Source organism: Protopterus annectens, chromosome 2.part1, assembly GCF_019279795.1.
Source record: "Protopterus annectens isolate FY-2018-M chromosome 2.part1, PAN1.0, whole genome shotgun sequence".
Classification (NCBI taxonomy): Eukaryota; Metazoa; Chordata; order Ceratodontiformes; family Protopteridae; genus Protopterus; species Protopterus annectens.
The window spans coordinates 92,586,628-92,603,689 of NC_056729.1; the positions used below are offsets into that span (position 1 = coordinate 92,586,628).

At 43.7% G+C, this 17,062-nt stretch overlaps 1 protein-coding gene and 1 pseudogene across 4 annotated transcripts in view; both read right to left on the reverse strand.

The window, feature by feature from the left end:
- FBXW7 (F-box and WD repeat domain containing 7) overlaps positions 1 to 17,062 on the reverse strand; it is a 1,850,919-nt gene that overhangs the window by 91,181 nt on the left and 1,742,676 nt on the right. The window lies entirely within an intron of this gene.
- Positions 6,129 to 6,251, reverse strand: LOC122795126 (annotated as a pseudogene).

Genomic DNA, 17,062 nt, shown 5'->3' on the forward strand with positions numbered 1-17,062 from the left:
TTGGTGCCCATAAGCCCTGAATGCATCTTCCTGCCATGTGGGCCCCCCCAAGCATAATCTGATGCGTCTGTTGTTAAGGTCTGACTGGCAGGGGGTAGAGTGAAGGGCAGTCCCATGTTTTGGTGACATGTCTTTGCCCACCATAGAAACTCCTGTTGCAGGCAGGGAATGAGGGGAATCATCGTTTCCAGACTGTGTGAATGTTGACTCCATAAACTTTTTAGGTACCACTGAAGTTTCCTCATATGCAGTCTTGCATATGGAATTGGTAGAATGCAGGATGCTATGAAGCCCAGAGCCTGCAGAATTTGTCTTGTAAAAGACTGGGTTTTTGCTGCCATCAATTTGAAGTAAGTAGTCAGTTGCCTTTGCTTGTCTGGCATGAGGTAAGCCATCTGGGCCGTTGTATCCAAGCTTGCACCCAGGAATGTTATCTTTTGAGAGGGTACCAGTTGTGATTTCTTTTCATTTATTGTGTACCCTAGGCATGTTAGAAGCCTTTTCACAAATGCCAGATGTTGAAGAAGAGTGTCCTTGTTCTCTGCTTGAATGAGACAATCGTCCAAGTAAGGATATATTTGTATACTACTTTGTCTGCAAAATGCAATTACTTGTGCCAAGCACTTTGTAAAGACCCTGGGCACAGTAGATAAGCCAAAGGGCAGTGCAGAGAACTGGTAATGCATTAAGCCAGCCTTGAATCTGAGGTATCTTCTGCACGCTTGTCTTATTGGGACATGCAGGTATGCCTCTTTTAGGTCTAAAGTCACCAGCCAAGCATTCTTGCCCAGCATGGGCTGAAGCTGCTGCAACGTCAGCATTTTGAATTTTGGAATGTGTTCAAAATCGATAAATCCAGTATTGGCCGCCAGGCCTTGTCCTTTCTGGGTATCAAGAACAGTCTTGAGTAAAAACCTTGTCCTTTTTCCTGTTCTGGTACTGTCTGAATGGCCCCCATATCCATGAGGGACGTAACCTGTTTCTGTGCCTCTGCCTATTGATTTTTTGGCAGATCTGGCCAACCATTTGCCATTGGCAAAGTGTGGAAATGGAATCTGTATCGTTGTGATACAATGTTTAGTACCCACTTGTCCTGGGTTAACTGCCAATTTTTGCGCAAAAAGTGCTAATTTCCCCCCCATGGGTGCTGCCAAAAGACAAGTGCTTGGTGTAGGCAGAGGGAAGTCATTGGGATTGCATTCTGCAGGTTTGCGCTTTATCTCCTCCAGATTTGGAGGTGGAAGCGCCCCATTGCTTTGACCTGTACGAGTCCTGAGCCTGGTATCTGGAACCCTTAGGACGTCTGGGTTTGTCCATTTGAGCTCTGTCTGACACAGGAAAGGGTCAATTTTTTGTAGGCCAGTGTCTACTGAATCTTGGTGGCTGCACTTGTAAGAAGTCTAACAGTTTGCATAGACTTAGCTTTGTCTTCCATTTTATGTAAAACCTCTTCTACCTTAATACCAAACAGAGAATCATGCTGTAAAGGTGCATCTAGCAATTTAGCTTTAACATGATCAGGGAAATTTTGTTCCTTTAACCAGGCATGCCTCCTAACCACAGATCCAGTAACTGCGGCCCTGCAGGAGGCCTCTAAGGACTCAAAACCACATTGCAAAGTATGCTTTCCAACTTGTTCAACTGCATGCAATAATTCCTGCAATTCTTTACTTTCTGCACATTCTGAAATCAACACCATTTTCTGTTTCAGCAATCCCATAACATGTTGTTGGTACTTAAGCATATGAAATTGACAGTTTAAGGCAGATTGCAAAGGTTGCAGATGTATAAACCTTTCCCCCCATCAGTCTAGTACTCTTGAATCTCTGTCAGAGGGTGTAGGATTTTTTTTGCTGTTGAGGCCTTAACTCCCTTTGGACCCTGTGAAATAGTTTCTGGATCAGAAGCAGGGTTTCTAAATAAAGCTTTATGAGAGTCAGGGACCCTGTAATATCTGTCAGGCTTACTGGGAGCCACAGGTAAGGAGTCAGGGGTCAGGCTTGACTTCGAAAACGCATCATCCACAACGTCTAAAACAGGGGGAATGGCTAAAGGCTTGTGCTGAGGGAGAAGAAGGAAATCCCTGAGCCTCTTTTTTGGTTCTGAGAAGTCTTGACTCTCCCAGTGAAAATGCTCCCTCAAAGTATGCAAGGCTTCTCCAAATGAATAATCCCTAGGAGGAGATGCAGATGGAATAGACTCCTCAGCATCAGAATCATCATAGGGAGGTATAGACAATTCCTGATCAGAAGACGAATCAGATGAAATAGAAACCTGATCTGAAGATTCATAATCAATGTTTTGCCTAGGCCTCTTATCTGGAGGGGGATGGGTACCCCTGATCAAGGTAATAAGGTCTTCAGCCATTTTGATCATCTGTTTTTTAGGCATAGAGGCCTGTGCACATGGCTCATGCATCTCTTTTTTAGTTTTAGAAGTTGCTTTTGTCTTTGGTTTTGCAGCTGTCGTCGGTTTGATATACAAATGTTGAGGTCTGAATACACCCTCAGAAGCCGGTGCCTGCTCAGTGGCTCCGGACCCATCCGAGGGAGATACATCCATCGGTCCAATACCTTGAGTATCTTGCGGTATGCCGGACTCCACATGGGTGTCTGTAGAGGCCTGCAACTCGAAGGTAGCGGGTATCAGGGGCTGCGAAAGCACCTCACTGAGTACCGGCGACTGGCTTAGGAGAAGCTTCGTCGTCAGTTTTGGATCTCGACTGCCTTTCTCTGTCCTTTTCTTTGCGTTATGTACTCTGGTAGTCGGATTGCTATCCGACGACATTTCTGGGTAGTTAAATCCGTTTCCAAAATACTTTGATGCAAAAATATACCGACGCTTAATAGTGTGTTGGTTAAATCTAGCACAAAACCGACAGCCAGGCACGTTGTGATCAGGGCCTAGGCAAGGAATACAGTATAAACGAAAATCCTTATGAGGTATTTGCTTCCCACAAGTAATACAATTATTAACTTTTTCTGACATCGGTAAAAAGCAAGAAAAAGGTTAACCAAACGGGGTACTTAGCTTTAGTGAAGACTTCGGTTCTGAAACTCAAACTTGAATATTTCAGTAGTTGGCCGACCAGCACTTGTGAAATGCTTCTGCTTCGGGCACCGCGCAGCAAGAAAGACTAAAGAAAATGGCGTTGGCTGCATGTTTTATACCCCTGACATCATGGAAGAGAAGACAGCAACCGACGCAGGACCCAAGTCTTTGGAATTCAGCCCGACTGAGGGCAAACTGCCAGCAGATTACCCAAATGTAATGACTGCAACAGTGAAACACAAAGAACATTCTAAGTTGTCTGTGCACGTCCAGAGAGTGCAGTATCTGTTCCCCTTTGTTTTGTGGATTTGGGAAAAAAGTAGGGAAATGAATGGACTGATTTAGGGCCACAGAAGACACCACCTTGGGCATAAAGGAAGGATTAGTCCTGAGGGAAACCCTGTCCGCATGGAAGATAATGAAGGGTTCCACTGCCATGAGGGCCTGTAATTCAGACACTCTTCTTGCTGAAGTGATGGCTAGAAGGAAGGCCATTTTCCAAGAAAGGAATTTCAACTCTGCTGTAGCAGCTGGTTCAAAGGGGGGAAGAGTGAGCTTTTCCAATACAAAGTTAAGGTCCCAGGCTGGAGTGGGAGCTCTCCTGGGGTGGGTCTTGGATTTTTGGCCCCTTTAAGGAATTGCTTTAGCAAGGGATGAGAGAAGATGGGTGGCTCAGTATTACAATGTGCTGAAATAGCAAAGGCATGAATTTTAATTGATGAGAAGGACAGCCCCTGTGGAGCATTTCTGTTAAGTACTGTAGAATATGAGGTAAGGTGGGCACCGTTGTGCCCATACCCTGAGACAGGCTCCAGGAAGAGTATCTTTTCCACTTCTTAGCATAGAATTTTCTAGTACTAGGCCTCCTTGCCTCCAGAATGACATCCAGTACCTGCTTACTGAGGGATGCTAAGGGAGAACTCAAGGAATTAGCCAGGCTGCAAGGTTCAGGGTTTGAAGCTGAGGGTGCAGAATATGGCGCGCCTGCTGGGACAGCAGGGAAGGGGTCTGAGGCAGGTGCCATGGTTGTATCCGTGCCATACTGCGCAAGAGGGGGTACCAGTGCTGGCGCGGCTAGTCTGGTGCAATCAGTATTGTCCTTGGCTTGTCCTGTTTGATCTTTAGTAGAACTTTCGAGAGGAGAGGCAGAGGGGGAAAGGCATAAACAGAGGCTTTCCCAGGTAAAGGACAGGGCATCCACTTTCCAAGCTTGGCTGTGGGGTGTTCTTGTGCAGAATTTGTTCAACTGGTAGTTCTGAGGGGAGGCAAACAGGTCTACCTCTGCAGTCCCCCATTTGTTCAAGAGGTTGAATATTTTGGGTTCTAGTTTCCATTCGTGTGGGTCCATGAGATTTCTGCTTAAGTCGTCTGCCAGTGAATTTAGTATGCCTGGCAGGAATTGAGATTGCAGGTGTACTTGGTAGCTCAAGGCTGTGTTCTAGAGAGCCATGGCTAGTCTGCAGAGAGAGTATGAGTGGTCTCCCCCCTGCTTGTTTATGTACCACATAACTGTGGTGTTGTCTGTCTTTGCCAACAGTTGTCCAGGAAGAATACGGTCTTTGAAGGCTGTCAGAGCATTCTGTACAGCTAACATTTCTTTTTGATTGATATGCAGGTGCATCTGTCTCGGGTTCCATTTGCCCTGAATGCGCTGCCCTGCCATGTGAGCCCCCCCATGCATAGTCTGATGTGTCTGTTGTTAGGGTTTGGGCGGCAGGGAGTAGAGTGAAAGGGAGTCCCTTGTTGTGGTAGCAGGCCTCTGCCCACCAAAGGAATTATGTCCTGATACAAGGAATGATAGAAATCATTGCTTCCAGGTCCTGAGAATGTTAACAGCATAGGCTTTTTAGATACCATTGGAGTTTCCTCATATGCAGTCTTGCATATGGAATTAGCAAAATGCAAGAGTCCATGAACCCCAGGGCTTGCAGTACTTTCCTTGCAGATAGCTGGGGTTTTGTGGCCAATAGTTTGAAGTAGGTTGCCAAATGAACTTCTTTCTCTAGAGTGAGGAATGCCATCTGGTAAGTTGTGTTCAAGCTTGCACCCAGGAATACAGTCTGTTGGCAGGGTACTAGGTGAGATTTCTTTTTGTTGATGGTGTACTCCAGTGAGTTTAGAAGTTTCTTTATGAATGCCAGGTGTTGAAATAGCAAGTCCTGGCTTTCTGCCTGAATCAGACAATTGTCCAAGTATGGGTAAATTTGAATATTTCTCTGCCTGCAAAATGCAATGGCTGGAGCTAGACACTTTGTGAATACCTTGGGTACAGTAGATAAGCCAAAGGGAAGTGCAGAGAACTGATGGTGCATGTAGCCTGCCCTAAAGCGTAACTATTTTCTGCAAGATTCCCTTATTGGGAAGTGCAGGTAAACTTACTTTAAGTCTAGGGTTGCCAGCCAGGCATCCTTGGCTAGCATGGGAAGATGCTGTTTCAGAGTTAGCATTTTGAATTTTGGAACTACCAGAAAGGTGTTGAGAATAGAGTGGTCCAGGATAGGACATCAGGAGTTGTCTTTTCTGGGTACCAGAAAAAGTCTTGAATAAAAACATTGTCCCCTTTGTTCTGCTGGGACAGGCTGAACAGCCCTGATATTGTGAAGAGAGAGAACCTGCTGTTGGGCCTCCGCCCATTGATTTGGGGGTAGGTCTGGCAAACCATTTGGTGTTGGTGGAAGTGGAATCTATATCCTTGGGAAACTATGTTCAAAACCCATTTGTCCTGGGTAATGAGTTCCCAGTTTTTTGCATGCAGGGCATGCTTTCCTCCTAAGGGAGCAGGTAGTAGAGCAGGGCTTGGAAGGGTTAAGGCTAAGTCATTGTGCCATTTTTCCGTAGGGGGTGGCTTACTACTCCCTGCTTTGGAAGTGGGAGCCCCCCCCCCACTGCTTAGGTCTGTGCGTAACCTGAGACTGTAGCCTAGGTGGTCTGCTGTTTCTGGGTTTGGACTGAAAAGGCCTAGAAGGGACTGGAAAGGACCAGTTCTTAGAAGGTCAATGCTTACTAAATCTGGGAGGCTGTACTTATAGGAAATCTTTAACAGTATGCACAGATTTAGCTTTTTCCTCCATCCTTTTGAGGACTTCCTCTGCTTTGTTGCCAAAAAGGCGGTCTTGGTTTAAGGGAGCATCCAGTAATTTTTTTTAAACTGATAAGAACAGATACTACACTTGATCTTAGCCAAAAGGCCGAGAAGCGATGCTTTTACATGCTCTGGCAAGTTTTGTTCCTTAAGCCATGCATGCCTACTAAGTACAGACGCAGTGACAGCAGCCCTGCAAGATGCTTCTAAAGCATCAAAACCACACTGCAAAGTACATTTACCAACTTGTTCTGCAGAATGTATTAAATCTGTTAATTCTTTGTGTTCAGTAGAGTCAGGAATCAACATAATTTTCTGTTTAAGTAGCCCCATAACATGCTTCTGATACTTTAACATATGAAACTGGCAATTTAAAGCCCTAATGGCCAAAGTAGCAGAAGTGTATACCTTCTTACCCCATCTGCCTAAGGCTCTAGAATCTCTATCAGAAGGGGTAGGATTTTTGGCAGCAGTAGCCTTAATGCCTTTTGGTCCTTGGGAAATGGTCTCTGGATCCGGAGAAGGAGTCTTTAAGAGGCACTTATGAGAGTCAGGTACTCTGTAATAACTGTCAGGTTTTCTGGCAGCTGGAGGTAAAGTGTCTGGGGAAAGGCTAGATTCCAAGAAAGCATCATCTACAATGTCCAGAACAGGAGGGATAGCTAAAGGCCTGTATTGAGGTAGGAGTAAGAATTCCTCAAGTCTCTTTTTGGAGTCAGAATAATCCTGGCTTTCCCAGCAGAAATGCTCCCTAACAGTGTGCAAAGTTTTACCAAAAGAAAATCTGGAGGGTGAAGCAGAGGGAATGGAATCCTCTGCATCAGAATCCTCATAAGTAGATGAGGGCAAATCCTGGTAATCAGAAGGACCAGAAACATCAGATTCCTGATCAGAAGAATCAGAAAGAAATTCAGTTCTAGGTCTCTTAGAAGGGGAAGGCTGGCTTCTTCTAATTAAGGTAATGAGGTCTTCAGCCATTCTAAGCATTTGTTTTTTAGGCATATGGGCCTGAGCCAGCAGTTTGGTCAGTTTTCTAGGCATGGTGCGAGTTTTAGGCCTGGATGAAAACGATGGTGTTGGTTTAATATGAAAGCCTGTAGGCCTAAATACACCCTCAGAAGCCGGTGCCTGCACAGCGGCTCTGGACACATCCAAGGTAGAGACATCTGCAGGCTCCATAGTCGAAGAAGCATCTCGCAGCATACCGGACTCCAAATGGGTCGCAGTAGAGGCCTGTAAATCTGAAGTAGTGGGTATCAGGGACTGCAAAAGCACCTCACTGAGTACCGGCTGACTGGTGACTAGCTTAACGGAAGCGTCGTCGGCAGTTTTGGACCTATGTGGTCTGTCTCTGTGTCTTTATCCTTACATTTTTTCGGAAGATCGGTAGTCGGATGGCTTGACGAAGCCATTTCGGAGTACAGAGAATGAGTATGAAAGTAATTAGCTGCAAAAATAGCCCGGCGACAAATAGTTCAGGCGTTGAATAAGGCACAAAACCAACAACAAGGGATGTCGTGGTCTGGGCCTAAGCAGGGGATGCAGTAAGAATGAAAATCTCTATGAGGTATTTGCTTTTCGAAGGTAAGACAATTATTAACTTTTACTGACATCGGTTAGAGCAAGAAAAAGGATCCCCAACGGGCTACTTAGCTTTTTTGAAGACTTTGGATCTCAAACTCGAAAACGAAAATTTCAGGAGTCGGCCGACCGGCACTTGCGAACTGCTTCTGATTACTGCACCGCACGGCAAGAAAGACTGATGTAATGGCGTCGGCTGCAAGTTTTACACCAAATGGCCTGACGTCAAGGAAGAAGCGATAGCATCCGATGCAGAAATCCAAAGACTCTGGTATTCAGGCCGGCTGAGGGCTACCTGCAGGCAGATAACCCAAATGTGATGACTGCAACAGTGAAACACAAAGAACATTTAAGGTTACAGTCCACCATTCTGAAAGGGTTTTTGAAACTGGTCTGCCCTGCTTCCCTGACATAAAGCAAACGAGATGGTCTGTCTTCCTCACATCTTTTGTGCATATTTATCAGGTACAAGCATTTTTTCTCCCATATTTGGGACATTAGGTAAAAGAACATTAATAGAATGATGCGATTCAAAGCCTGTTCTTGGGTACAGAGGAGATGTTGGTCTTAACTTCAACCCTTTCTTCACAGTGAAAAACTATGTAAAGTTTGGCACACATCAAAGCCTGAAGTTCCAACGTTATTCTCATCAGAAATCTAACTGCAGCTGTTTTTTCGGGGGGGGGGGGGTGCTTAACTGTTGAAGCCAATACCAATGACGGCAGCAGGGATAAGAAAGCTGAAACAACTCAGAAGTGTACATTCACTGAAGAATATTGCCTCACCCTTGCCAAACAGGTTTGTCAAATAAAATAAAATAAGAAATCCTGGGCCAAGCCTGCCTTGGGCTGAATGGCATTACACCATAAAAATTACTCCAGTTTATTTTGCCATGTAAGACTTCCTGTAGTATGTGGAGTGCTTCAGTGAGGATGGTGACCCAGCATAGGATTTGGCTCCCAGCTTGTATGAGATTCTCTACAGGTGTAACCCCCCTCTTTCTGGATCTGCAGTTGCAAGGGGATAGGAGATACGTCATTATTTCGTCCTTAACTATTCTAAGTGGGAGAACTAGGGCTGACCTGGACAAAACAGGAGTACTAGGATGACGACTGCTTTAACTTATTCACCCCTGAGAAGGAACCAGCAGTTTGAGTGTGTGTTTGGGGGGGGCGGAGTAGAGAACATGCACAGGTGTCCCCCTCTTCCATGGGTATCTTTTTCTAGAGTAAAAACTACTGAAACCCCTCAAGGTCCATCTTGAATTCATACAGGCTGGAAGAGTTTAGTTGGCTTGTCAAAGAACTATCAACAAAGGGGATATAAATAGCTTACAAATGCAGGTTCTACTAGACATCAAGTTTCCAGGCAACCATAGTTAATGTGGAAATGGCATAAGTGAGTTGATGTACCACAACTTCTGGATTCCAGAACATCTTGGATATAAAGACTGCAAAAATGAAGTCTAAAGTCTGCTTGACACTAATGTGTCTGGTTCCATTTTGGCGGTTTCACATTACTTGAACCCTGAAAGGATTCCATGTGAGCTTCCCAGGCAAAGTATGACACATCTGTAGTTAAGATCTGGGATGACTGGAGGATTACACATTGCATGCATGGGTTGGGTAGCACCTAGGACTCTCACGATCTTAAAAGTCTTTTAGAACAGCAGGTATGGCAAGATAAAACCTTCCCCAGTGGATAAATTAGACAGTGCCAGGAGTTCCTCAGGCATCATGAACTGTCCTAATGTGCAGCCTGGCTAGCAGGGCCAAGAGGATGGACACATACTACAATGTATTCAGAAAGGCCCTGGCATCCTGTATGTTTTCCCCACTACTTATACGAAAAATGAACTTATCAGGGAAATATTTTCAAGTGGTAGGGACAGTTTGGTGGCCCAGTGTACAGAACTGCTTCTAGAAAGGTTTTCCTAAGAAAGGCTAAAACTGCATTTTAGGCAGTTGCGATAGATGCCCTGTTTGGTTAGATATGCGGTACTGTAATCCAGGCCCTTCTTTTGAGCCTCACAGGAAAAGGTCTGAACAAGGTAAACATCTGTGTATGGATAAATATAAATTCCCCTCAACCTGAGGTGGGCAAAGACTGAACTAAACATTTGGTAAACACTCCTCTTCTATCATCAACTTCAGGAACCTTCTATATTCCTTGCACGCAGCTCCTCTGATCCTTCAGAGTTCATAGGATCATAGAAGATTACGAGGATACTGACCAGGAGGTCATTTTAAGCCTAGCCATTTCATCCCAAAGTAATACCATGGAAATGCAAGTCAATACTCAAGATTGTATTCAGTGATCACTGCCCATGTTCAGGAGGGTTGTGGCCACTATCCCTGGTAAGAATTTACGGTGCCCCATTCACTCGTCTAGGTTCCACTTGAACAGTGTCATAGAGGTGCTGTGCTTCACATGAATTGGTAGCCTGTTCCAAGGTTGTGGCAGTCGCTGGGAGATAAATCTGTCCCTCCAGCATGTCCTATTTAAGTCGCAAGCCATATTTATGTCCCTGGAGCAGGTAAACCCTAGTCTTGTTTGACTTACTGATATGTAGCAAGTTCATTAGGTTTGGGTCTTGGATTGCTCTGTAGGATAGGCATAGGTCTCCCCTAAGTAGTACATACGATACAAAGTAGAGTGACAGGGACATTAGCTGGTCTGTGTAAGGCACATGCTAGCGCCCCATGATCTTTGTTAGACACCTCTGAGGTCTCTCCAGGTGCTGCAGGTGCTTTGTGCAGTACATGCCAAATGGGGCATTATACTTAATTATGGAGGAGATTAGTGTTGAGCATAGAGGGGTTATAACCTCTTTTGTGCTCGAGGTGATGCCTTTACTAATCAAGTGTGCCATGCAGAAAAACCTTCCTTACCACTTTGTGGGTATTTAGTGTTTGATAGTGTGAAAGGACATTGTTTGAGCCAAACAGAATGATGATGCATTTCTATGTATTCAGTTTGAGACCGTGACTAACATTCCAGTTGTTGGTCTGTGTGGGACCCTCCTAGAGTATACTGACATAATTTGGGGATTCAATGATTGCACCTAGTTTACAGTCCTCTGCAAACTTTGTCAGCCACAACCCCTTAGTTTTGACATGAACTTCTGAGAAGTATATACCAAACAATAGGAGGCCCAGGACTGACCCCTATGACCCCCTGCTGGTAGTAGGTCTGCTGGTTGATGTGGAGTCACCCACTTTGATAGTGTGCATTAGGTCTGTGAAACAGTTGGCAACCCATCTTAAAATAAAGGGGTTTACATTCAGTTTGCCAAGTTTATCGGTAATGCCTGAATGCGGGATTGTGTTGAAAATCTTTGCCAAGTCGAGGTATGATGGGTGCACAGATATGCCCTCATCAATGGCCCCGGTCACATTTTCAAAGAAGTCCACCAGATTTAATAGGCAGGATCTGTCCTTGATGAAGCCGAATTGGGTAGAATCCAGGGTTTAGAGGTCGCTTATGTCTTTATTTACAAAGTCCATAATGATACGCTGCATGACCTTACAGATGAGGCTGGTCAGGCATATGGGTCTGTTGCTAGGCCACCTTTGTATAGGGGAATAACTGTTGCTGTTCTCCATTCCACAGGAACAAAGTCTGTGGTTAAGGCTAGGATTGAAAAGAGTACCTAATGGTGATGCTAGTTCATGTTTTAGTAAATAAGGATAAAATTAAGACTGAGCTGGTTCCTGTAATCCACGGTTTAAATCCCTCATCCTCCACTTGCCTTCTGTGCGACTCAAGTCATTTAACCACACAGCGCTCCTTGGGTTGCCCCTGAAAAAGGACACTTGTGTCCAGTGAACTTACTCTGTAAACAAATTAATAAATGGAAAAAGGACTACAAGCATCCTTCATAACCGTGGTAACCTTGACAGCATCTGGTGACAGTAAAGGGAGGAGGGATTGCAGAATCAGCATTCTGAATTTCTCATAACCAGAATGTTATTTACTTTGAGCAAGCCCAAAATAAGTCTGCAAAGGCCATCCTTTTGTGAGTACAATGAAGAATTCTGAAAGAACCCTGGCCCCTGCTCTTCAAGAGCAACCATTTTTACAGTAGCAGAGGAAAGAAAATAGTCTAAGATGAGACCTGTAACGGCTGCTTCATCTGGGGGCAAAGGAGATACTCCTGACTCTTGCGCACTGACCTTTTTGCAAAGGCTTTTGTTTTTGCCTGAACTACACTGTACAAGCCTTGGCCCTGTTATAGTATCAATCTTGCAGAGTGGAGTGCATCAACCTTGCACTCCATTCGGAAAGATTGATGCCTATTACAGGGCCAAGGCACGGCTGTAAAATTCATATCATATTTAGAAACAGGGGGTGTGAAAAGCTGTTTCACTGTTCACATGGCTTTGCCTTTCCTTACAAAATGTTAAATGCTTCTTTACAGGACGCACACTCATTGTCTCAAGACGCATTTAGCAGTTGCACTTTTACATCATAAGGCAAAGGTTGGCTTTTAAGCCATGCATGTTTCCTTATAACAGTGTCAGGGTCTGTCATCCTGGCACAGATGTCAACAGAGTCATATCCATAGTTACCTATGTGCCTAACAACGTTTACTATGAATTGAGATAGTCTAAGGAGCCTTTGGTTCAGAAATGCATTTGGTATTTCCTCAAACATATCATCAAGATGTCTTACAATGCCCCCTCCCTATTACTACAGCATATGGTTTTGACAGCTTACATCTCTTCTGCCAAAAGTGGAAGAAGAGTACATTTTCTAATCTGGACAGTGATCGAACTTCTCCTTGTCAACTGAAACAGCAGTACTGGTGGGAAGCAGTTTAGATCCCCCACCCGTGACACCTAAAGAAATAAAAGGTCCACTACTTTTTTAAGAAACAGTGAATTTTTCTACTAGCCTGTAAACAATTATTAGATTTTACAGGATCCAATGGTTTTAAGTCAGGTTGCTGTAAAAGCATCATCAAATATCTGAAACACTCGAGAAATTGCTATGAGAGTGGACTCCTCAATCCAAAACAATTCTAGGTACTACTTACAGGTGTCTGAATTAATTGGTACACCAGACAGCTCAACAACTAAGAGGACTGCTCCAAAGGAATCATTCTCAGAGAAGGAAGCTGGTTGGAATATGCAAGGTCTTCTACATCCTTGATGCCAAGTATGACAACTAGCCAGGAAAGCTTTCTTTTTCCTTTTGCTGGAGAAGTCTTTGTTATGACCCAAATTACCTGACATTATTTAGCAGCTAAAGCATTGAAGAAGTTGGGTGAATGAGGATGCACATAACAGACTAATGCTGGCTCACTCATCCTGAAGGAGGGAGGCAAGTCTAGCTTCCCACACAGCCAACAACCAAGGGTGTCTGCAGAGGAGCAACCTTTACAGGGTGTGGAAAATAATGTGCACACCCACAATGGAAGGCTCAGCAAGCCTTCATGTCATTCACCAAGGAAAGTGTTAGGCTGCAAAAAAAAAAAACTCATGCCTGCTTGACTGATGGACTCGCCATGAATACCCTGGTGGCTGGAAAATTAATGGGAAAGTGGGGTAACCAGATGGTCAGCAGACACTGGGGCCGTAAAAATCACTCACAAAAAGCAAAGTACTCTGAGAAGCACTTTGTGCTACTTTTTTTTTTTTTTTTTTTTTTTTTTTAACAAAAACAAACATGGCATAGAAGTTGCCCCCCCCCCCCAAAAAAAAAAGTGTAGCATCAGCTACACCCTTTATATTTTCTACATGACAATGTGCATTCCTCACACATCAATAAACTGCACAGACACCTTTCCACATCCAGGCCAACTGGTACTTAAGGCATGCGTCGTGGAGTCCTCCTCCCCCAAAAATGGGATCTGTCCCAGTCAGACTTTCCCGGTAAATAAATACAGTACTTAAGCTGTTACAGCACTTACAATCCCACTTCAAAGATATTCACATGCTAAAGTACTGTTGTGAAAACACACCAGGAAAAATGCCTTAAACAATTCAAGGACAAAAAATACAGAGTTGTTAGCTGGCTCTGTTGTATCGAATGGTAAAGCTCTGACTGTAACCTAGATGACCCTGGTCCCATGAGCAGTCTGGAGGAGCCAGATGGAGAGGAAGGAACTGAATAGCCAACTGAATGGGTGGGATGGGAATGAGATACCTGGCAGAAAGTAGGTGCAACTGCAAAAGGCAAGGTGGTTAGTGATGCTCACCCATCAAACGGTGCAAGTGCATGATGCATGCACTCACACACCAAACAGCGCAACTGCATGATGTATGCACTCACCCACCAAACAGCACACCTGCATGAAGCATACGCCCACTCACTAAACAGCACAACTGCGTCATGAATGCACTCACCCACCAAAAAGTGCAACTGTGTGATGCATGTGCTCACCCACCCAACAGCACAGCTGCGTGATGCATGGGCTCACGCACCAAACAGTGCAACTGGATGATGCATGCATGCATGCATGCACTCACCCACCAAACGGTGCAACTGGATGATGCATGCATGCACTCACCCACCAAACAGTGCAACTGGATGATGCATACACTCACCCACCAAACAGTGCAACTGCATGACGCATGCACTCACCCACCAAACAGTGCAACTGGATGAAGCATGCACTCACCCACCAAACACAAGTGGATGATGCACGGACATGTGGAAGCATATGTAGTGTTGGTTCTATTATGCTGGTATTCTCTGCAAGTTCAAGGCTGCCAAAGGGAGGGGGTTATACTAACAGAAAAACCTCTGCAATTGCATTAATAAGGAGCCAAGCACTTAAATGTTTGGGCAGCAGAAGATATTTTTTACCTGGGGTTAATATTTAAAGTCGATCATTAAATTTGAGTGTCTCCAATTGGAAATGAAGTCAGCTCTTCAGGCTGCAGGTAGAAGGGTAGCCTTGACACAGGCCAAGTCTGAACATTGGAAGGAATGGGACCGAAATCCCTTTGTGACTGCCTAGATGACAACAGTCTTGGTCAACTCTCATCCAGGGAGATCCAAGACCTGAGAGGAGAGAGCTTGACAGCAGACAGGCATAAATAGGACAAAGACTAAGGGAAAAAATCATCCACAACTGCCAAGTAAAGACTGCTATAGGTGTTGCTCCCTTTACCCAGCACATTAAATTTACTGCAAACAATCTAATCTAGCAAATGTATATTAATAACCAAAGTGAAGGATTATAGAACTAACAAGTTTAAATGGTTAAAAACCTCCTAGGGCATACCTTCCAAAAGCGGTTACAACTAGGGAGAAAATGGCACACTACAAGGTTCCTCCCATTAAGACTGTTCTGCAAACTAGGTGTGGCTGCAGACTGCAGTAGCTTCAGGCACAAATTCAGCTACTTCCAGACAAGCCTAAACAAGGTGAGAAAACCTGAGAAACCACATACCCTTCCCTGTATCATCGAAACTATCAGCACTTAAAAGGCTAGCAACTATCAAGTACAGCAGAAACATATTTAAAGATGAATATATTTTATGAAACTATTGTGGGCAAGAAGAGTACTACAGAAAACAGCAACATGATAGGACTTTCCAATAACAAGCATGATGATATCAAAACATGGCTAGTGTGTGGTCTTCTGTTGCTTAAGCACTTAACCACCGCTCTTTGGAAATGAGAAAAAAATCACAGAAAAAGCCAAACTGTAATTAAATAATGCAACATGCACTACATTAAAAGAAATCCCACTTAGCAAAAGAGATGAAAATCGAAACATCTCGCGATTCAGGCCATTGAACTGTAGCTGATTATGACCCCAATTTATGCTCTCTCTAATAAAATTATTGACTTTCTGGTTAGTTAAGGAGGACTAGAGTTGGTTAGGTTTCAGAAACTGCATGCTAATGCAGCTATCTCATTTGTTTAGAAACTGGACAAAAATAAAAGGAATAGTTCAGAGATGGTCTCAATATGAAGTCTTTTGCTCATTATTTTGACTGGGTCCCTGAAACTTGAACTAAGAAATTGAAAGTTATGCACTTACGTACTGTCATGTATTACACACAACTAGCTTTAGGGTTCATATGCAAGATGTAGTACAGGAAGCTGCAGACAAAAGAAAATGCATGGTGGGGATGAAATAAACATGCAGCTTGTTGGGACACTTCCCTGGGCCTGGCAGCCCTTAACTCATGAATGCAACCTTACAAGAAACACACTAGTAATTTAGTGGATTCTCTGTTTCTGGATGGTCATAAACAAGCACCTCCAATGTGTGGCACAGACCTTTCAAATGTAAACAAACCAATACCATGCGGAATACTACAGATAGCAATTCAGTGCGTGTCAGTCTGCTAATTTAACTGCTACCTCCTCAACACAATTTCTCTGGGGTTGGGTCACCAAAAGAAACTAGATCTGGAATAATTTTAACTAGAAGTGAAACAGATGTTTAACTCTGCATTGACTTTTGTGCTACGTGTATGATTAAACTATCTTTGAGGACTACAAGTTTCTAGCTACAGAATTTCTTGATTTCAGCATGCAGTGCTATATAATGTATTATGACAATACATTAACTTTCCACGGCATTCTATGAACACCACCCACAGCTCTGACACATAAAAGCTATGATCAAGTTTATACATGGATTCTGCTGTGTAATAGTGAAATACCATAAAACAGGAATATACATCACTATGTACAAAAATCAATAAAAATATTATACAGAATCCAAACCCTAAAAGTTCTATACAGATTAGAAGAGGAGTCAATCACACAGAACACAACTATTTTGGCAGCTATCACTCCTCAAGAATACTGCTACTGGAATCGCATCCAATGCTAAAGATCGACAGAGACAGTATTCCAGCAATCAGAGAGGACTCGGAACCGTCCAAGGGCTTTACATCTGCAGCAGGCTAGCTATGCTCGTGTTACCAGCTACTTGGGATACAGACAAAACAAAACAAAGAGAGAAGCCAATACATCATCAGCTCACTTAATATAGCTCCTTCTTTCTTTTTCTAACTCCAAACTTATTAACCTCGACATAACTTCCAGAAAAAAAAATAAATTAAAGAAAGAGAGCAGAGCTAGTAGTACTGTAATTTTTTTTTTTTTTTTTTTTTATTGGAAGGAGGGCAAGCTTACATGCCTTGCAATACCACTGCTACTATCGTACCGCCTTTTTTTTTTCTAGACTATAATTATTTATTTATTTGATATTTGTTTACTAGGATACTCAGACTGGGCACAGGCCCACTTTCAGCAGAGGCCTTGGGGGTGGGGACAATAGATGCAAGTAACAAAAGACAGGCTGTAATCTTAGTAGTAACAAACAAAATAACCACATTTATACATAATACATAAAATACACATACAAAGTTATAG